General features: G+C 37.2%; 1 protein-coding gene and 1 long non-coding RNA gene across 3 annotated transcripts in view; one reads left to right on the top strand and one right to left on the bottom strand.

The window, feature by feature from the left end:
- The window catches only part of LOC148411651 (uncharacterized), a 55,679-nt gene extending 45,836 nt beyond the window's left edge, over positions 1-9,843 (top strand). The window contains exons 3-4 of the long non-coding RNA XR_015867876.1: positions 9,445-9,569; positions 9,740-9,843. This is a non-coding gene — a long non-coding RNA (uncharacterized LOC148411651). The remainder of the gene's footprint in view (positions 1-9,444; positions 9,570-9,739) is intronic.
- Positions 1-23,632, bottom strand: part of cntfr (ciliary neurotrophic factor receptor) — a 197,841-nt gene that overhangs the window by 141,854 nt on the left and 32,355 nt on the right. The gene's annotated exons all lie outside the window — the stretch shown is intronic.

Below are 23,632 nucleotides of genomic sequence, written 5' to 3'. Positions count from 1 at the left end.
CTTCCCCATTGTCAACAACCTAAACACAGAGTACAAATACTACACAAACAAACACACACCTACACGCACACACACCTGTACAAGCGTGCCCCATCCTTTCAATAGTCATTAGCAAAGCAATCTGTTATACAGGCATGGCCAAGAACTGCGGCTGCTCGCCACCTTTGTGCACACACCTTGCACCCGTTGTGGAAAATATCACATGAAAGCTGCTTCGAAGGTCAACATTTAATAAATCCCAAAGCAAAACAGTGGACAGAATAGATGAGAAAAATATAGATGCTAATAATGACTCTATTCTCTCTTGCATACGATTAGAATAAAGTTACTTATCATGCCTAATTGCAAAACATATACGGGATGTCAAATCAATTTGCTTTGGAATTACATTTTGTCTTCTTCTAACAGTGTTAACTGCTATAATATTTATTTAGGATAAAGGCAGGCGTAATCTTGATGTTGATACTTTGACAAACCAACCACAAGATTGGAAGACAGAAACCAAGCTACAGTATTTGATTGGGTTTTGGAAACATAGGTAACCATAAGGACCATTTATTGTCATTAAGTCCAGTACAATATCAAATAAATTTCACCCCGTCCTTCTTGAAACAAATGTGATCTTATAGATTGATAGGAAGCGGTTTCTTAGCGCTGTTAATCAGTGATTGGAAATGATTTTTCTTTTTTTAAATTGCGTGTGTTGATTTTGGCAACAAGAGTACACAAGTTAGCCACTCCACTGTCAAAGGTATGAAGGCTTGGTGTCTTTATTTTTAGTTGGCCTTTGCAAAATGCTTTTACGCGTGCCAAATGTTGTTGACCTAGATTTTTTTTTTTTTTTTTGTGGGCTTGCCAGTAGATCAAAAAAGAGTGAGAAGTTTGTCAGTGCTCTCTTTTCCCGACCTGTTGAAATGCTTAACAGTAGTTGTCTACCAAGCTAGGCCCTCTTTCTCTTGTGTGCACGTGTGAAATTCTGACAGATGCTTGTTGGCAGCTGTTTTTGGATCAGCATAAAATCCCTCTTCGGAAGGATTGTTACGGTTTTAATTGTCTTTCGGGTAAAAGCCAAATATCTAGTTTTTGTCAGAAAATGTTTGGTGGGCAAAAAATGTATTCTAATAGGCATATTTTTGTGTCAGAAAAAAAACAGTGTGTATATTTCCTGTCCAACTCCAAATACTGAAAACATTGCCCAGCATTTTCCCCAAAGTTGATTTTCAGGGACCTCAAAAAGCTTTTCTTTGAACTAAAACATCTAGGAATGATAAAAAAAAAAAGAAAAAATATGTCGGTAGCCTTCTTCATGTTGAAACTCTGTTCTCATGACAGTCATCACACAATGGTGAGGAACAAAAATGGCCAAGGCCAGTCTCTGTTGACACAAATTTCAGGAAATTGCCAACATAATAATCCTGGACTGAGAAAGTGTGAGAAGCTTGCAAAGAATGAAGAGGTCAAAAGGTCAGACCTTCCTGTTGGTCTGATGTCCTCCACTTAAGGACCAAACACCATCATTTAACTGCTATCATTAAAAAAAAAAAAAAAAAAAGTTCTGCTGAATGGGTATGAATAGACTGACTTACGGACTTATGACCTATAATACAATAAGTTTTTTTTTTTTTATTTAATCCAATTTAAATAAATACACACTCACACAGTTTCATTGCAACTTTACATGTGTTTGTGTACATTTATGATTAACTTTCCTAAGACACTTCTGCAACAGAACTTGACTCCACAAGGTCTTGATACTCAAAATGTAAAATTCTGATACTCACATGGGAATCTCAACATGTAAAATTCTGATACTAACATGGGAATTAGGAAGTCAGGTCACCGGCAGTGCTGCATCAAATATATATTAACACAAACTGTTTTGTCTGTCTGATTTCACCCATAGAACAGGAAATCGAAAGCCCTTGACAAAAATCAGAGCAGTGATGATTTAGCTTTGCAAAGCAATGTTCAACCCGTGTGTGGGAATTATCTGCATGAAAATGTCAAAACAAAAAACTCGGAAGATTTATAGTCAATGCAGTTCATAAGGCGTTAGGGACATATTACACACCTCGGGAACAAAATCTTGTGAAATGCGTGATTGACTTTGAGAACAACAGATATAATTCAAAGATACATCATATGCTGCCATTGAAAAGTTCACATGAGGGCATATGTTTTGTTACTTAGAACAACAGGACTTGTAGTGAATACGAAAAATAATTTAATAAATATATTAAAAATAAAAAACTAAGAAATCACATTTCCATAAGTATTCACAGCCTCTGCTTGATACTTTGTTGATCCACCTTTGGCAGCAAATACAGCTTTGAATCTTTTTGAATATGATGCCACAAGCTTAGCACACCAATCTTTTGGCAGTCTGCCCTTTCATCTTTGCAGTAATTCTCAAGCTTCATCAAGTTGGATGGGGGACATCTGTGCAGAGCCATTTTCAGGTCTCCACAAAGATATTCAATCGGATTCATGTCTGGGCCCCACTGTAAGACATTCACAGAGTGGTTCTGAAGCCAATCCTTTGAGATCTTAGCAGTGTGCTTCAGGTTATTGTCCTACTGGAAAAAAAAAAAAAAAGTCACCCCAGTCTGAGGACAAGAGTACTCTGGAGCAGGTTTTCATCCAGTAAATTTTTATATTGCTGCATTCATTTTTCTTTCTATCCTGACTAGTCTGCCAATTCCTGTTGCTGAAAAACATCCCTATAGCATTATGCTGCCACCACCATGCTTCACTGTAGGATGGTATTGGCCCAGTGGTGAGCTTTGTTTCCTCCAAACATGACGCCTGGCATTCAAACCAAAGTGTTCAGTCTTTGTCTCATCAGACCAGACAATATAGTTTCTTATGGTCTGTGAGGCATTAAGGTGCCTTTTGGCAAATTCCTGATTGTCATGCTGCCCTGTTCCTTACTCTAAGTGGTAGCTGTTGTCTGGTCACTCAACCACACAGGCCAGGTTGAGGATTGCTGATGAGATGGCTTTCCTTCTGGAAGCCTCTTCTCTCTCCAAGGAGGAACAGTGGAGCACTAACAAATGACTGTCGGGTTCTTTGTCCCCTCTGCCGATCGCTCAGTTTAGATGGCGAACCAGCACTAGGTAGTGTCCTAGTGGTTCCAAATGTCTTCCGTTTACAAATAATGAAGGCCCCTGTATCTTTTCCAAGATTTGTGCCTCAATACAATCCTGTTTCACAGGTCTACAGACAATTCCTTTGAATTCATGCTTGGTGTTTGTGCTCTGATATGCATGGTCAACTCTGGGTCGTTATATAGACAGGTGTGTGTGCCTTTCCAAATCATGTCTAATTAACTGAGGGTGGACTCCTATTAAGCTATATAAACATCTCAAGGATACATGATGCAAATTAGTTAATTTTTGAGCTTCTTGGTAAAGACTGCGAAAACCTATATAAATTAATGTTCCACTTTAAAAAAAAATAAAAAATGTATGGAAATTAAACTACCTATCCATCCATCTATCTCTAATAATATTATAATGTAAATTATAAACTAAAATGTGTCATACCAGGGGGTATGCCTGTTAAATGTTCCATTATATTTTCTCATAGCAGCTTATCACTCCAACAACACAATTGTCGTAATAGCTTTTCACACTCCGCTTTTGTCAATTGGTGAACATGCTGGAGAGCAAATTGAAAATATGTCAACAAATAAGTGCTAAAAACGCAGCACTTTATGAACAAGTAATAATTATCCAACACTTTGGCCGTATTTACAACCTTAGTTAAGGTTTGGTGTGCAAACGTTTGAACAGTGTTTAACTTTATAATTCTCTGGGAAAAAATTGTAAACTCATTGAAGAAATCACCTCACAATATTTCTGACTTGCAATGCAACAAATACCCACTCATGTCAGGCAGCTGTACTTTAAATTAGAATATTGTCTGATCTTTGCGTTCAGTAGAGTTGACAGAGATGAATATTAATCAGAAGGTTGCTGAGTGTCATGCACAATAATTGGAGGCATATGCATAGCTATTTAAATCAGTTGTGTGAAATGCCTGAAAATTGCCACAAAGGCCCCCTTCGATTACTTTCATGCATACTCTGACAATCTCGCAGTAATTATCTGATGGTTGTTTTGCATATGAGGATTTCATACCCTGCGTGTCACATAGTTTACATTATAAAACCCACAGTCTGTTTGCTGATTTTATCACTCAAGAGGAACAACTAAAGAAAATAGTGAATACTCATTACATTTAACTTCCCGATCACTAATGTCGAAGAAGATTAGTCTTTGGGCTGTAATGTTTGCAGTAAGACTCATGTTTCCTATTTTTGGAGTTGCCTGTAATGTCACCGGTTTAGGATTTAATGGGAAGGCTGTTGTTGCATTCATTGTAAGCTGCAAATGGATAAAACTGTCAGCTTAATGTCAGGGGATAGAAGAGGGATGGGACAAAGCAGAGGGAACTAATGTAGAAGGAGGGGGAAAAAAGTCACAGGAGAAGCTGTAATCAGTGACATACTGTAACTGCCAGAGAATGGCAGGAACTGCGCCAACTTTGAGTCCCTTTGCAAGAAATGACATGAATTTATTATAAATTTGATCACATTGTTGACATTCCAAATGCTGTTCTAACAATGATCACTCAAGCAGTAATTAGGCGTTTTTGGGAACTCAAATCTCCGAACATTTGTACCACCTTTCCTTAACCTAGACAGCACTGTTTAAAAATTAATCCGACAACACTGTGCGATAGGAAAGATTGCTGACCTGAGTCTCTACTATGAAACTGCAGTATACTTCATCTGTGGCTTATTGCTTTTTTGGTTGGTGCCACAATGGTTTACAGGGAAAACATTTTCTTTCGTTAAGGTTGGTCAAGAAAAATACACAAGTTGCATTGGGGCACCTTTTCTAGGGCAATGTGAATCACAAACCCTTTCTTTCAGGTACTTCTGGGTCATCTCGCTTGGATACGATAGAAAAGGAAAACTCATAAGCAAAAACAGAATCCAAAGTAGCTCATTGAGATCATCTGTTATAAAACACAAAGGGATTAGGTGTCCATTTAGATGCCTGACTGTATACAGTAAACACAACAAACTGATGAGGCTGGTAATACTAAACTGCCTTATATACAAGGGTGCTTCTGTCTTTATATACAGCTAATTTGACAAACTCTACGAAGTTATATTTTTAATTTAAGTAGCCTCTCTTTTTTAATTGTGCACCACCCAAAAATGTATAGAAGAGGGCATCCACCACTGGTCATGCTATTACACAAGTTTAAATTAACTAGTCGACAATGGCACACACTAATTAAGCCAATCTTAATTCAGCTGGAAGTACTGATTTATTGTGATTTGGTTTTCCATTTGTATATTAATCAATCTTACCATATCGCTTTCTCTCTTATGTCTGGATGTTGCCTGTTCTGCAGTGGAGAACCTTGGCTGCACAAGCTGTGAAATGAGACTTATTGATTTGTATGACTGATCGTGAATGAATTTTTATCTGTGTGGTTCACAGACTAAAAATATGGAGTAATATTTACTTGAAAAAATGAAACTTATTTTCACTCAGAAATTGAAAGTAAATTTTACAAGAAGATTTTTTGACTAGATTTTACTTTAAAAAAACAAAACAAAAAAAAACTACTACATGAGCCATGTTCCTCGATTTCTTTGTTTGTAGTACACCATGTGACAGGTGTTAGGAGGAAGTCTCATCTCTCCAAGACCAATAACTTAAGACACCGCTAATATAATTGTGCACAGTGGTATGGGGCTAAAGTGAGTGTCGTCTAACCTCAAGGTTGTGAGTATGTTTCTCAATCCTTAGGTAACAGTTTCGTGATGCATGATAATTATCGGACTGATAATTATTTACTGTCACATTATTGAGAAGCAGAAGTTATCAGTAATCGGTATCAGTGGAAAATAACTGCTGGTGCATCAATACTTTTTTTATGAACAAGAACACTCACCTTGTAAAATTAACTTGGAATTTATGAATAAAAAAACAATAACGTCTCTGTTTTTTTAAACAACAAATTATACTCCATATGTAAAATAAAATGCTGAAATTTGCACAATTTGGTCAACGCAAATAATTTATGAGTATCACTCATTTTACTGGTTAGTCAAACAACATATAACAAAACAACATATAACATGTGCTTCTTTGAAAAATTTAATGTATTAGATTATGTTGTAAATTTTAATGTGGCACGATAACCGACTTGAAGTATAGTAGTCTTAATACAGTCATCTGGGGTTTCAATGTTCTCAAATTTTGATGTTAAAGCGAGTTCTGTGTGGGTATTCCAGTTTCGTCTCACATTACAGAAACGTTCATGGTAATACATTGAAAACACTAAATTGCACCTCGGTATGAATGATTGCGCTCTTCCTTTGGGAGAGGTGGGTGCAAATTAATTGATATCTTGGTCAAATTTTCAATGTGTATGTGTTGGCCTTATCACCAAGATACTCGATTGGTTAAAACACCATTGTTGAAAGATTGTTTTAAACGAAGGCTTCATCACAACTAGATCAAAGGTTAAATTTAACTTTTTTTTTGTTTTTTTGTTAAAATTGACCAATCAATTATAGGGTGTATGATCAATTATAAAGTATTTTCATTAGTGTGAAATGCAAATTCAACATGGTGTGGCAGAGCGAATCTCTGCAATAATGTTCACCTTGAAGATTCCTGAAATTTGCCACAATATCTTTATGTAGATCCGTTAGTCTTTATTTATAGTGCACATCCAGCTACTTCAAGCTTCTTTCCATTCTGACACTTATTTACAGGCACTTTTCAATTTGTCTAGCACCCCAACCATCTCATTTGATTTCCATCTCCCTAATTCAACGTTTGACAGCCCTTAATGGCTACCTGGCAATGCATTTATAGCTCCTTTGCCGTATTTTCACCCAGCCCTTTAATTTTCCCTCCTCTGCATAGTCACCCATTCCAAATGCTCAATCCAATCCATCCAGCTCCAGCTCACTCCTCCCACTTCCCCCAGATCATTCACTTCCTCCACTCTTCATCTGCATCCCTTCATCATCTTCACCCTGCTCCTGCTCATTCCGCCCTTTCATCATTCCTCCCGCCTTCCTTTTGTGAGATAATACATTTGGAGCCCCAGTGATCTATTGATTCTCTGAACTGAAACGCCTCTCAGAAAGGTAATTTTTTTAAGGAGGCAAAGATTACTTGGAACCTCAGCACTTTTCAAGGTGAGCAGGGCTCCCCCAGCTTGTTTAAGGAGGGCGGTGTTGGAATGAGCAATGACTCAAAGTTCTCTATGTCTCCAGCTGTTCTAATTTGTCTTGCAATCAGTGGCGACCTGACATAAAAAAAAAAAAAAAAACCTTGGCTGCAGTCGCGACTCAATGAATTAAGCAAAACATTTTGCCTCCGCCAAACGGGTTATGATCTCATAAAACTACATACTATAGGTCAAGGGTCTGCAACCTGTGGCCACAGAGCCGGGTTAATGCACAGGTTAATGCTTTGCCCGTCATGATCTATATTAAGACCAAACATCTTTCACACCTCACAGATGACAATCGTGAGTGAAAATGATGGTGACATCAACATCCCTGGTGTAACAGCGTTGTATATTGAGAATCAGGGAATTCACATGAATGAAGTCATATATTGGAATTGGCTATTATTGATTCAAGTTGAGAGCGGACTGCACATTCGATCCACCCATCCATCCATTTTCTGTAGCCACTAATCCTCATTAGGCCTGCTGGTGGCTATCCCAGGTGTCTACAGGAGTGGGACAAACTGAACTTGTTGCCAAGGCACAAGAAGACGAACAACCATTAACACACTCAATCAGACCTAAAGCCAATTTAAGGAGTCCAATACACCCATGTCTTTGGAGAGTGGGAGGAAGCTGGAGTGCCCAGAGAGAACCCACACAGGCTTAGGGAGAACATGCAAACTCCACAGGAAGGCCAGCAGGAGCCTACATATACAGTGGTACCAGAAGACATTTTGTAATGTGAATGTTTCACAAGTAGAGGCACTTTTTAAATGTAAATATACAAATTCATTCCAAGAAGAAAAAAACAAAATTTGTAAACACTTTAATATATTAATAATAATTTTAGCAGGTAATAATTTGAATGCAGTTCATTTGTTTGCCTTGAGACGCTTCTTTTGTTGGTGAAGGCAGAGAACTTTGTTTTGGTTGTTTTATTTGTACATTTTTATTTTACATTTCGAGTCATACAGGCATCATGTACAAGCGCAAAGGAGTGATAAAACTTATTTTTGGAAAAATGTGAGCATGTAAGGTATTTTTTAATTTAAGGGTATGCAAAGTGGACTCACTAAATTATTCTTAAGTATTGGCCTGAATATTGTTGTTGGTCATAAACTGAGGTACCACTGCATATGTGTGTGTGTATATATATATATATATATATATATATGAGAGAGAGAGAGCGAGAGAGAGGGATAAATTGTACTGTATACAGTATAGCTATATGATATATATAGCTATATGAACTATATAAAAGCACTTATTTTAACTGATGACTTGCATGTATCATTGTATTCTTTTGTTGCGGTCACAGTGAGTAAATGGAATTCAATACATTTTTACTTCAATTCTCGCCGAAGTCCATTTCTTTCCAGAGTCTCACCATTTTTGATTCCTCATATTGCTGGAAGGTAGAGTGAATTATTGTTTGAATAATTGAATTAACACACTGATTCATAGCAGAGCTGTAAAACCCTAATCTCTCATAAAACCTCTCCCAGTGGCTAGGTTGCTAATCATTGCAGCTCTTTTGGATGTCTTTTCTCTGTGAATTGGCAGCAATAACGACATTTTGAGATTTGTGCGGCATTGAATGGGCTTTCCGTGTGCTAAGAGATAGAGGGGTATTAAAGGGGCTTGCTGAGAGGCATGGTGAGGAAGACATGGGAGGCGAAGCCGAAACAAAGGAGTCGGATAAAGGAGGCTAAAGACAGCCAATAAAAATAGTTAAGGGGGAAGGCAAGAAATGCGTTATGTGATGAGATAATTACAATTCATAATCTAAGAAGGAGAGACATTGAGAGAGAGTGAAAAGCTTGTAAATGGCTTGATAGGCAAAAAAAACAGGAAAGCGCAGAAACACACTTGGATCCAGATTGTAATTTCTTCACACATTAGGCAAGAGGGGTTTGTACTAAAATCCTTGAGCCTTTGGGGCAAAAGTGTGGATTAGTGGACGTCCTCCTCCTTCATTCTATGTTAGTCTACCATCGCTTGACGCTAAAGGCCTGAGGCTAAGAGTAGGGAAGCTGATTTCATGGCAGCTTCTGTCGAAGGTGGGGACACCTTTCACCTTAACCCTCTTACAGTCCCAAGTGTTTATGCTCTTACCGTCTGAGGGCTTGTGTCTCTTGCTGTTTTATGTATGTGCCTTCTCCCCTCTAGCTGGCTGTGAGCCTCACTCGGCTCCATTTCCTCAACCAGCACTCTTTTTGGCTTCTTGACCCACTGCACCTTCATGAGACTGCAACTTACAGGCAGTTTTTCAAGAAGAGACGAGCAAACACCAGGTAATTATTCATCTTAAAGGGGCCATAACATGAAAGGTCAATTTTTTGGAGCTTTTTACCATGTATCAATCTTGATTTCGGTTTCTAAAAACTCACAAATTATTTTCCTTCACTGATGCATTTCTTAGCATTCCTTATTCTGTTCTCTCCTACTGGCTCCGCCTGTGCAGATGATTTTTTTTAATGGAGAAAATGCTGAAGAGGCCAAAATGTGGCTTGGGGAGCACACCGCCGGACAATCAATGTCAGTAGTAAATAATTCACCCGAGGGCAGAACTATCATTATGAATACTGGTTTGCCAATGGGGACTGATTTTAAAGGAGGGATCTGTGTTAGCGAGAGCAGTATATTGATGCCATTTTTAATGTCAATAAAATGCTTGTTTTTGGCCCTGTTATTCACGCTTTTATAATATTAGCCACAAGCCGCGTGAGGTTGAGCGGTCAAGGTGATGGATGTCTGCTTGTTTCGTGGCCCGCTCACATTGAACAACGTCATCAAAGGGACAAGGCAGCAGTACCATAGAACTCATATTTAATAGGAAATGACATTGCCAATGAGCCAAATGTCATTTATACGCACACATTACACTGTGAAAAGTATAAAATATGTTATAGGCCCTTTAAGTAGGGCTGCAGCTAACAACTACATTTGCACTCTCACATTTGTGAGATTTCACGCAAAAATCTTACCATTTGGTGTATGAAATAAAGTGACTACAGTAGCGAATTATAACATCTGACTATAACATCAGATTGGAGTAAGACTAGTTTGTTAAAGAGTGATCAGTAGTAACAGCAACTGTTCCATTTGCGTAATATATGAATATTAAAGTAGCCGCTGATAAGTGTTGACAAAAGGTCACAGTATAATATGATGTCAGCGTGATTACATTTTTTTTTCATCCTTAAATGTGTATGATTAGAAATTGAACAATGCACTATAGTTGACATCATGATGATTCAAGTCACTAGTTATGCTTGAGTATCTTCTTCAAAATTAAAACACTGATGTCCATATGTTACTTGAGCAGGTTTATTTTGAAAGTGGCCTTCTCGCCACGTTGGTGGCCATTACTGTCATGAATACTATGAATACTTGTTAGCTTGACTTCTTCCTGACAGCGTACACAAAATTAATGTGTGGCCAGGGCAAAAAAAAAAAACAAAAAAAAAAGAAATCATTATTTATTTCATGTCAGACTTGGATAAAGTTTTGTTTTTTTTAATTACTTTTTTGACCCCCTCCCCCTAAGAAACACAAATAAAATGAATAAACCACTTTGTGAAATTGTGGGAAAAATAGTACACTTCATAGGTCTAAATGGTCCAAATCCTATTTTTAAGAGATCATACACGCGACCACAATTTTTGCACACCCTTTATGAATCACAGGAGGATTGCCTGAGACTACGTAAGCTCAAAATCTCTTTTGGCAGGACAAGATCTCACCTTTGGCTGACTTGCACATGTTGAACTTCTCACATGAAAGAAGTGGCTCAAAATACAAATGCCTAATTGTAACTGTAAAACTCCTTAAACTGTAATAAGACTCAACATAGAATAGTCATTAAGATACAATGAATTTCTATCAGAACACAATCATTATATAGCTTTTAGCACTATCATGTATCAAACTCTACTTTTTGATGGCCTGCAAAGGCAAATCATGTGTTCACTCATGTCATCACTTTTCAAGATGTTGAGGTATTCAAGGCATTTTATGCTCACGTTCCTCCTTTTAAAATGAATTAAAAAAAATGTTCCAGCAAGTTTGTTTTTGATGGTTTACGAAATAAAGTGACTACAGTAGCGAATTAAAACTAGTTATCAATCAATATATTGTATATATGAGATATGGTGATCATATGTTTTTGATATGTTAGTACATTGCCATAATGCACCCTGTGGGAAACCATTGCTACAATATGGTTAAAGACAAAAAATATTCATGTATGAAGGTATTTTTTAAATTATTGTATTAGAAAAAAATTCCATTGCAAGTAGGAAAACTCTGATTTTTTTGTACTTGTGTTTCAAGGCTATGAAAAGGAATGTTTGCAATTTTGATGTGCTTTAAATGTACTGGGTTTAATTAAAACAACAAATAAATGAACATTTCAGAACTACATAGTCTGACTGGCTTTTTTTTTCTTTTTTTTTGGGGGGGGGGGGTCTTTCATGTTGACCTTGCAATGAAGTCTAAAATAAATGGTACTTTTGGATTGACAATAATCATTACTAAAATAAAATAGCTTCATTTGTTTTGTATGTGTGTGTGAGTGCTCGCCTTATTTTATTGCTGCGAGCCCGTTTTTAAAAGAAACAATTAAACCACATAGTGTAGCTGCATTTACAGCTGAAAACAGCATTCCTTACGGATAAACACTCAGTTTTGTTTGGTTATGTTTTGCTGTGATTTATTGCACAGTCTCCATAAACAGGCAACCTAATGGCTGCAAAATATTACAAACACTGTCAGCATTGTGTACAGTCCAACTCCCTCTCACACACACTCATGCAATCGAACATGCACTTATGTGCATTCTCTCGTCATCCATACACCAATGTAGGGTCAATAAAAAAACACCCCAAGATACACTCAAACACATGATTTTCCAATGTCGATGATGCTTCAGCGCCACCAGCAAGCACAGAAAGAAGGTAGATAGAAGGGGGAGTGGGGGGGGAATCAATAACTGAAAAGCACAATATAGCTCATACTGTATTTATCATGTGTGCAGATTTTTGACAGTCCATTCCATTTTACGCAAGTACATTGACTAAGGCATTTGCATTTGTTTTATTGAGGCACGGCGTACATCAATATCGGCCATTAACATTGTATATGTCTTTGGAGAGAAGACAGAGGTTAAATGAGGTCATTGTCTAGCCCTATAATGGAGCAGTTTGAGGGTCAGCTTGCATAGTGAATGAATAAAATTATGGCTTTGAGGGATGATGGCTGAAGCTCAAACGAGGATCGTACCGCTGCCTAGGTACATGTCACTACAGAATCGGTACACCAAGGGCAGATCAATACTGATGGAAGGTCATGGTTTCAGCGATTTACAGGAAGAGATGCTAAATACCTAATTTAATCAAAACATAATGGTAGCCTCACGCTGGCGTCATGGATAGAACACATTTTATTCAAATGGTAAACTCCACATAGGGATCTGTAGATGGCCAAAAAAACCACCATTCAACTTTTGCTTTTAGGGCATCTCGTGGTTCGTTAGCGCTAAGGAGCAATGTCAGACACAGTTTTTAGTTAAAACTAAAACTATAATAAGAACTCAACAAAGGGTAATCAGCACTTGAAATGAAAAAATAAAATGGGCAAGTATCCACCCAAGTTTTACTGTTCCACTCATCAGCATAGAGGAATTCAGAAGAGCAGCTCCTGCTAGGAGGGAATTGTCGACTTTCATTCCCCTCATACTGCGACTTATTGTAATGCCCCAGAGCTAGCGTATCATGCCATTTTCCACACCTTTGCAAAGTGAAGAGCACTAAGTCCTTCGGTATAACCAAGGTCCATCCATTTCCATCCATTTTATGTAAGTCACTTACAGTTTTCAGGGTCATGGAAAGCTGGGGCCGATCCCAGCTGAATCCCAAAGAAGACTGCGCCCTGAACTGGTTGCATGCTTATTACAGGGCACATGCAAAGACACAAACATTCACACCATTACCATAACCAAAATCCCTTTATTCTTTCAGGATTAACGAACACTAGCCTTGTTGGGCAAACATTGCTTATTATTTTCCTCTAAGGTTTCTTAGGAATAGAACACCTTAAAAGGTTCTCATTTGGGTGCTTGTGAATCACCTGTTCCAAAACAATGTAGTATTTTGCCAATTATTCATTTGGTGCCTGATTACTGTAAATCCCTAATTAACATTTAGGGAACAGCAACTGGTTAAAATCTATTTAATCCTGCTGAAATTAAAGGAACATAAATAGCCTCAACCATTCATTACTGCTTGAAGTGCTACATTCACCATCTGCAGAGACATTGGAATTTCTGCTTTCATATGACTTTCAGAACAAAGAAGCATCTTCAGCCAAGTCACTGTGTTTTTTTTTTTTTTTTTTAATGCATGCAGTATATGTTCATGTGCTTATGCATTCATGAGCTAAAGGCCTTGTATGCTGTGAGCCGGAGGGCATTTGTCACATTTGACCAATAGGGAAACTGTGAGCACACCTTACCATAGGGGATTAGACCAACACTATAGGCGTTCATTAGTCCGCAGAGAAAGACGACAAGACACAGGAGAGGGAGAGAGAGAAAGAGAGAGAGAGAGACAGAGAGACAGAAAATCAAGATGGACTGATAGGCTTTTTTAAAGGCCAATAAAGATACTACTGAGGATTGAAAGAGGCCAGTGCCCAACATCTGTACCAGATATTCATTTGATAAGAAATATATTGACATCAAACCAAAAAAAAAGCAACTGTTGTATCTCTAAAGTTGTTTACTAAGCAGCTTTTTAGGTTTGCAATTTTATTAGTTTTTTTTTTCAACAATAATATATACTGTGCATCTTTGTTCGGGCGAGACTGGTTAGCACGTCCACCGTGCAGTTAGAGGTTACAGAATCGCTTCCTGCTCAAGGATTCAGGTTTGCATTTTCTCCCTGTGCCCGTGTGAGCGTTCCCCGAGTACTCTGGTTCCCTCCCAAATTCCAAAAACAAGCACTGTAGGTAAGTTAGAGACCCTAAATTGTTTTTAGGTGTGATTATAAGAGTGAATGTTCGTCTATGTGTATCCTGTGACAGGCTGGGAAGAATGTACCCCGCCAACTACCCAGAGAGAGATGGGATGGGATCCAGCGGCCGTGAGGATAAGTGGTCAAGATAAGGGATGTATGGATGGATGGCCATCTTTGTTCTAAAATTGAACTGCAAAATTTTCATAGATCTTTACCTAAAATTTTAAACATAAACAAGAAATTCGATGCATTCTGAATGTCAACTGCATCTTAGTATAGTACCTTGAAGTTAAGTTACATTGATTGAATATTGATGACAGTATTTTTCTAAAAAGTTTTGTGTGCGTGTATATATATATATATATATATATATATATATATATATATATATATATATATATATATATATATATATATATATATAGAGAGAGAGAGAGAGAGAGAGAGAGAGAGAGAGAGAGAGAGTGAATGGAATTTAATTAGAGAAATGAGCTGAAAATAGAGCATAATTCCGGCAAATTAAACATGGGAGGTACTGAGAAGCTGTTAATGATTGAATTTGTCATTTGTCATCAAGTCATTTGGGAGAAATGTAGATGGATAGAGAGAGAGGAAAAATATTGCTATGTTGCTATTGTTGAATGAATAATTGTGCATGGAATGTTCATTCATTAATAGCACTAACACAACGTAGATACAATTTTGGACTTTACCACTAAACTTGCATAAACATTTTGAGACATTTTAGCACAAAAAAATTGACTTTCATCCAAATGCATCAAAAGTCAAAGCAGGAAGCTCCAATAGGAAAAGGAAGTGGGAGAAGACAGACAGAAAGTTGAATGGGGTCGTGGGGGGGCAGTGATGTAGAACAACAAGTAGCGAGGATTAACCCCTCCAATGAATGAGCAACACACCCAACAGGCATACACAAGCAAAAACACACACAGGGCCTGGGAAGAAAATTCCTGCACTGAACTAATTAGCAACAAAGTCAAAACCAACTGCGGGATTTACAGGAGAGCCAGACTTGGCCTGAGTTTTGTGTACACTCCTCTTTGTGGGTCTGAGGCTGAAATCCATATACATATGTCGGTAGTTCTCAATTGTGTTCTGTGAAACCCCGCTACACTTCTACAATACAATGCATCCTTATTAGAAAACAAGATAAGGAAGGAAGATATCACAACGTACAACAAAAAGTAACTTCTTTCAAATGTCTTAAGTCTCTAACAGACAACATTTGTAGTACATCAATATGCCTGATAATTGAAAAAAAAATGCTATGGACTTATATAGACATCGAAGATCCATTTTTACTGGCCAAATGGTGAATAAATTAACTCAAAAACTTCCTTCGACAGGCGTAAAAATCGCAATGGATGAGTTAATTATAATTTCAAGATATAAGTGTAGGTACAACATTTTTAGTAGGGAGCGCAAGGACCAATTACTTGGCCTCATATTAAGTACAAACTTAAACTGTCAATACTTTCATGGAATTGTAAGGAAGGCGATGATATAGGATTAATTAGGTCTTTCGTTAAAATGATGTCATTGTTTTTAGAGCAGATTTTGTAACAAAAACTATTACTGATATAAGTAGTTGGGTATGAGTGATGAGTGAAGTGTTGAATACTGCATATATATATATATATATATATATGTTATCAAACATCACACATTTTCACCTGATGCTATGGCAACAAATGATGTCACTCACACAGACTGTAAATGACTCCGAAAACTGTGGGAGACTTTAGCAAATAAATGGCCTCGAAATGACAGATCCCCAGCTTGAAGTTGTTTTTCTCTGATGGAACAATCGGCTTCATTTTGCAAAGCCGTAAAATTCAAATTAGGACTTTGCTATCCAATATGCTCTTCCCAATTGCCATTTCAGGCGACATTTTGAAATCATTTTTATAGCATTGAGATACTCGGGAGTGATGAAGCATGTCCATGACCTGAAATTGAGCGCCATCTTTTAAAGGCAACAAGTGGAATAAACTCAACGGCGTCGCGTGTAATGTTGCCCACTTTAAATTCACGCAGTTATCAATGCATTCAGAACCAAATAATGGAGACATCATCACACGCAAAACAGATGCTGTCCTTGGACATTTTGCTATTTAAGGGAATTGTGGCAGTTTGTTATTCACTATTTACATTTTAATTATCTCATTATATAACTTAACTAGGCAAGGCAATATTTACTTTAGGAAAAAAATAAAAATCATTACGCTTGCAGATCACATCCGGGATGAAATATATTTTCCACTGAGTTACCATGTTAATTCTTATTTGGACTACAGCACCAAACACCAAGACATTAAAACAAATTGCTTAGAGATTGCTTTCAGTTACGGTGATGCTATAAAAGTGTAATTTAATCTACATTTGGAGTTTTGTGGCCCACTTTTAATCTTCAGTGCATGTTCTGCCAGGCAAATACAGCACCATGTTACTGTTCAGTGGAGGCTTTGAATGTGCCACCAGATGTTTTCTTTGTCATAATGTGTTTTTAATCACCAATCCTGAAGTCAGATGCCAGCAGGCAGCTTCCAATCTGATTTGCATCACTTGTGGCCCTTCATCTCTTCTCAACAACTGAGAGAACAGAGGCATCAATCACTTTTAACAAGACAACCTCACAGACATTTTCGACGTTAGTTTCACTTCCGAGGAGCTTGGGTGTCTTCTTACTATAGTTTGTCGATGCCCACGAACATTTTGACACACTGCATCAAAAAGACAAGTTGGATAATGGATTTACACTCACGAAGACTTTATTATGTCAACCTGTACAATAATGCAATATAACACATGAGCTACATAAAAAAATCTGTTCTCTTTCCAACATTCGCTAGTTAAATCAATATATGTAACAGTCTAATGAAAACATCAGTTTAAGTTGCTCTTTAACTTTCTGTTCAACACACCTCATCAGGATTGCCTAACTACACGATGCTGTATTTTTTTGTATTATTTATCACCATAAGGGGTTTAAAAAAAATGTTTTTTTTTTTTTTTATCCCAATCATATCGTACGTAATGAAGGCTACTTTAAGTTCATACAGTATATCTTGGCTACTATTGTGATATCATTGGCGAAATTTCTTTCTAATTTGTATTAATATGTTTTTTTTGGTGTTTTTTTTTAATTGAATTTTGTGTTAACAACTCTGTGTACGTAACAAATAGGCCATTAAAGCTTTCTGCTTCTCACAAGATCATGCCTCGTTTTAATTCTTTACTCCACAAAATCTTGTTTATACAACAAATTATTATTTCAGTCTCTCTTTTTTATTCTTACGATTTTAGTAAAATTTTCTTTGACATCATTTTTGCAATATTTTAGCCAAGGGATGGCACACTTATGGATTGTGATAAGTGGTCTTGCCATGTTGAACTTTGACATGTTATCTGGGTGAAATTTCAGCACCCTAGTTTTTTGTTTGATGTGAAATGCCTTTGATAAAAGGGTGAAAGGATTCGACAAAATACCACACAAGAGTTAAGGAACTTCGACTATTGGAGTGTCCAAACCCCGCCTATCATTTACATTTTTGTCATTTGCGACCACATTCAAATGATTTGGATTATTACGAGGGTTTCGCTGAGCTTAGTGATGAGTTGATCATTTGAATCAGTTGTGTCGGAGGACAGATACAACAAAAACATGCAGGATAGGGAGTTCTGACTGGACACCACTGGCAAATTGTTATTCCAGTGATATAGGAAAATTGAAAAAAAAAGCTTAGGCGGTTTTAATAGGGAAATCCAAAGCAGTCTAGGTCATTTAACAAGCCATCTTAATAATTTAGAGAAGGAAAAAAAAAAAAAACGCCATCAAAAGAGCTTGGTCAGATTCACATCTTATCTTTGGAAAGGTTACCCTGTAACAATCTGAGGTAACGGGAGACTGGGTTGATTCTCTAAAAGTTGGGCGGTGAGAACATGGACTAATATTTCGCAGCATCGGCTCAAACAACTCTAGTCTGCATCATTGTGTTAAAGCAAGCAAAGAGAGCAAGGTGTGTTTAGACCCAGTGTCAGTGTCCAGTGCCAGTCAAAAGGTCTCTAACTAGGATAGACAACATATAATTTTAAATGTCATTTTCAATTAATAGTTTGCATTTACGTGTATTTATTTGAAGAGGAGTAAAGCAAATCAATCAACATTATTCTATGTTAATGTGTCCGAGCTTGCAAAGTTAAGCTGATTTTCATCGACAGTTCGTTGGACGGATATAAGATACAGCAGTTAAAAACAGACCCAGATAAAAGGCATATTAAAGTCTCTAAACTGTCTTGAGGTAGCAGGTGCACCGTCAATGTGTGTATCTTTAAAATTGACCTTAAGTGCTAAGCTCAAACACACTTTGAAAAGGAAAGGACCGAGGAATCCTGTGGATATCGCTTTGGAGAGCCAGCTTCGTTTATGGGCAGATGATTGATCCTTTTCAGTCGGCAAGAGTCCTTAGGAAACACTTAAACCCCTAAGAAGTGTCCTCTGAAACTCTTAAAAACTTTCATTTCACTGTGAGGGGGGGAAAGTCCCCTATTACTTTCTTCCTGGACACTCTATTGTCATCAGTTATATTTTTATTTTCTTTAAAAAAAAGCCACTGTGAGTCTTTCTTGCCCTCTTATTTTTCTCCTGTTACTCAATTTGTTTTACTTGTACTCCATCTTATTTCCTCGTCATCTGCCTTGCCTCTGTTTTCAAAAAGCTACAAGAATGTGGCCGTGACTTTAGCTGAAGCTCAGATGAGACATGTCAGCGCTTCCATCACACACAAACACATTCACAGACAGACACAAACACACAGATATGTCACCACCTTTACTGTGCATGCAAATATTCCGGTCTGCATGTCACTAGGGAGGTCCACATGGTTCATATAAAGCAGTGCAACAATGAAAGACCATGAAGAAGAGTGAGCGAGGGAAGTGGGTGGAAAGTGTAGGAGACAAGGTGAAGGAGGCTGGTGAAGAGGGACTTAAAAAAACTGAGCAAGAAAATTAGTGCAGGAGTCAGGGGGATGGATGGAGGAGGATTTCAAGGATCACATGCCACTTGAGTGTTGCTTTGTCCATCACAGTAGACACCTTTGTTTTCATCCCAGGTCTCAGAGGTCTTAGTGGCTGATAGTGATGCAAAAGCCGTCCTCTTACTTCTCTTCTACTTAACTCTCCACAGTCAATAAGTTTCTGCTTTAATTGTTTTGTCCCTCTTATCAACTTTTAAATCCCCTGCTACCTTTATTGAGGGAAACTATTCTTTATCCACCCCCACTTCCAATTTAACGTCTTTATAGTTGCACAAATTGTTGTTTGAAATGTTCTCAGTAAGAAGTCAAACTTATGAAATGGAATTGATTTATTCAACTTAAAATATTACATTTAATAGCAAGAGCAGGGGCACTTTGTTTATTTTACATTGTGTTGTACTGATAGCTTTTTGTAGGCTTGTGACATAGCAGTATTGGTTGGTTTAAGGAGCAATAATGCCGACAGTTTTTCCGCATTTGAATTGGCAGCCAAGTTGGATTTGCCATTTTCAAGTGATGTCCTCAGTCAGGTTGCCAGATTACACAGAAGCAGTGTCTTATTTAAGAAGTAGGATGAGCTACAATGGAATAGCACTAGCAAAATGCGTTATAAGCATGAGCTCAAATTTTGGTCAAGAGGTGTCTGCCACGTGTCACATGTACTGATCTGGTTTGGTCATCATGTACAAAGTAAAAATAGATGTCTTCAAATGTCCTATTCTGACGAAGAACAAAAAAAAAAATCTTGATTTGCAAACTACACAATCAGAGAATAATTACTTCTGAGAGGGTAAAACCAGAACATTTATTACTATTTTAAGTTAAACAATAGCACAAAATGACAATATAATTATTAAAAAAGATGTTAATATTAATTTGATAATTGATTACGTCTAATGTAATCAATTAATTTTGACAGGTATTTTAGGTACTTTATATACAAGTAGAAAGATAAATATCCAATATATTTATAACTAAAAACAAACATACTCGGAAACCAAACTTGTGGAATTAGACTGTGAGAACAAAGAAAAGAGCTTAAAATGACACCTTGAGAGTTTTACTGGACATTCTGACAAAAACTCCTAACAAAATGTGTCACTGAGACTATGTTAAGACATCAATCCTATAAGACATAATAAAGCAATCGACATTAGCATAGCATTACATGGCAACTGATACATTAAGGACGAAAGCAGTCAAAAAAGTAAATCACAAATGTGATAAAAAGACACATTTATCACCACATACACAAATACATGACCAATATGACAAAAATGACAAATATTGGACAAGAGCAACTACATAGAAATTGATACCACAATGAAGTATCTACTACCCCAACTAAAGACCACACGTTTTCCTTTACAAAGTAATCACCCTGCAGTATAAAACGTCAACTCGCTCGTGTGTATCAGGTCGTCAAACAAGAAGCAGAGTCAGATACAATAAGAGCAATGAGTCCACAAAAAAGGGTCATTACCGGTGATGAGTCATGGATGTTCTAATACAGCCAGGAGAAAAAAAATAAAAAATCTTGCATTGCAGTTTCCATCTTTCTACTAAAAGTTCCAAGAATGCCAAAGAGTGCAGTACTTGGAACACTTGCCTCTTTCAGAATATAAAAACAACATCAGTAGTGGAGCTGGCCAGGCCCTTCAGGACCAATTTCGACTCTCTGTCTTGCTCAAGGACACTCTGATTACTGGACAACATGTTCCCTCTAGGTCCCAGAGAATGCAAGAGACAACAAAAGCCCCCTTGAGACAATGGGAGAAGGCTCAGGTGAGAGACGTTGCACATAGATAGGAACATTGGGTGCTCTTTTGTGAGATTATAACACTAAAAAAAAGACCTAGTATCAGATGTAGTGTCTCATGCATTGGTTCGTCACCATTTTTTTTTTCCTATCATGTGCTCCTTAAATGTTTTTCAGCCAATTAACCCTCACCAGCGCAAATACTGTGCTATCCATGTCTGATTAGCCTGATTAGTCACATTTGTCTCAAAATTCATCACACAAATACTGTACATTCCTGATTTTTATGTATTGGAGATCATAAAATATTCCCTTGAAATACAGATATACGTGTTTAACAGTCACCAATGTTTTCAAAATGTTCTTTTTTTTTAAATCCACAAATATATGTTAAAAATTAAGATCCATCCATCCATCCATTTACAAGAGCGGCTTATCCTCACTTAGGGTCGCAGGTTTGCTGGTGCCTATCCAAGCTGTCTATGTCAGTAGGCGGTGGACACCCTGAAATGTCATGAATTACCATTTGTAAATGTTTGATTTTGCTTGTGAGTTATTGAATGTTTGTAGATCGGAGGGCACACGCCATATCACGTTTCTTAAAATTGTACTTTGAAATTAAAAGATCTAAAAGTAACATTTATCTGATCTTATCTAATGTGTTTGTTTATTGTAGTCCTTCTTAAAGAGTGGGGCAATCGCGAGGGGTGTAGCAACAGCCTTTACTCATGTCATGTAAATTGGATTGCAATATTCATGGCACTGGGTGGTGCAATTGTGGCAAAGTCTCTGCACAAGTTATACATTTAAACTTACAATCTTTTTTAGTTTTGTTAACATTTTTTTCTAAATCATATTATTGATACATGTGATTTAGAAAAAAAAGATGTATTATACCTTTTTCTTAAGGTTAAAATATTTAAGATATTGGTGCTCCTGTCTTAATGGTCCAAAACAGTTATGTATTATTATCGATTGATATTTAATATTTTTTTCACCATGAAATGTTTCAGATGGTCATAATGTTTCTAGCTGAAGTAAGGATCAATATATTTATTTTATTGAAAGCGGTTTGGTGGGGTGCAAAATGTTTTATCTTTCCTGGGGGAGCTTTACAAGGAAAAAAAAATCATTTAGAAGCACTGATTTTTTAACACACATTTGTAAACAAAACCCTGAATTTAAACCTTCATTCTTATCACAATTTATTTATTTATTTATTCATTTCCCCTTCACTCGTAAGATGATGTTCTTCTATTGGCCATATAAAGAAAGAGAAAAAAATAATAAAAACAACAATAGACAAAGAACCTTTTCTTATCCAAGGCAGCGAAAGCACAAAGGAAAGGAATCAAACTTGGGCTATATGTTTTTTTTCAACTTGTATTAGATAAACACATAACAGAAGGTCAGATAAAGGCTTGTTTGCTGTTTTTCAATTTCCAGTTTTGAACAAAAAAAGGGGAGGTGACTGTTGATCTGCTTTATTTATGTTGGGCCTGCTGGAAAATTAAGTCACTAATGACAATGTGCATCCATAGAAATCTTCACAAAACAAAGCCTGCAAATGTCTCTGAAAAATTAGTTTTTAGACTAAAAGTAGAATTTAGACATATCATGCTCCAACTAATTTGCTTTTTATTTGAAAAGAAAATTTACTACTCTACTCATGGCACTAAAAGTGTTACAACACATTTGCCAATAACAGCAGAAACCCTGTCAAAATCTTGAGATGCCTTCACAAACCCCCATTTGAGCACCACTGGAGAGACTTGGACGGTGCACTCAAGAAGGCTGACAGCAATGATAAGGAGAGCAAGTACACGGCAAAACACAAACACAGAAACATTGGGTAAGAAGGTGTAACGACAAAAAAAAAAAAGACAGAAAGTAACGAGTTAAAAGGACAGAGGCAGTGTGTGATAGCTCTGAGAGAGAATGGAGAGGCGAGCCAGGGAAGTCCAGGAGTCTATACTCAGATCAATGGGTGGCCTGTCCTCTGCTGTGTCTGCATTTCCTCTGCCTCACATAATAAGGCCTCCTCAGTCCCAAGGCGTGCGTTTGTGTGTGCTATAAAGTGCATGTGTGTGTGTGTGTTTGTGCACAGGAGAGAGAATGTCAATCAGAGAGTAAGTAAATGACCCCTTTGCACTCAGGTATTTTCCTAATATTAGAGGTCAAGGGGTAATCTTCAAGGGGGATGTTTGTCCATGGCCCATCAAAGTGAAGTCTATAAGTTCCATTATACAAATTTGAGTGTGCAGATAATCAAAGAATGAATGTCAATTACCTGTTCCTGAAAATGTGCAGTTAGTTTTACAACGCTGTTTACAAGTAATTGCTTTGGAAGGAATATTGTATTGCTGTCAAAACATTTCATGCGTTTTTACTCAGTGTTACATATTGTACAAGTATTCTCACTGACAAGATTATTTCTACATGTCTTTTCTAGTCGACAGCAAGTGAAACTGTTTTTTTTTTTTAAGTTATTAATTGTACGTGCAATGTTATGAAGACATCAACTT

The sequence above is a fragment of the Hippichthys cyanospilos genome, chromosome 15 (assembly GCF_059441005.1).
Source record: "Hippichthys cyanospilos isolate Australia breed blue-spotted pipefish chromosome 15, RoL_Hcya_1.0, whole genome shotgun sequence".
Classification (NCBI taxonomy): domain Eukaryota; kingdom Metazoa; phylum Chordata; class Actinopteri; order Syngnathiformes; family Syngnathidae; genus Hippichthys; species Hippichthys cyanospilos.
Note: the sequence above shows the minus strand (reverse complement) of the source record. Positions and strands in the feature narration are given on the sequence as shown.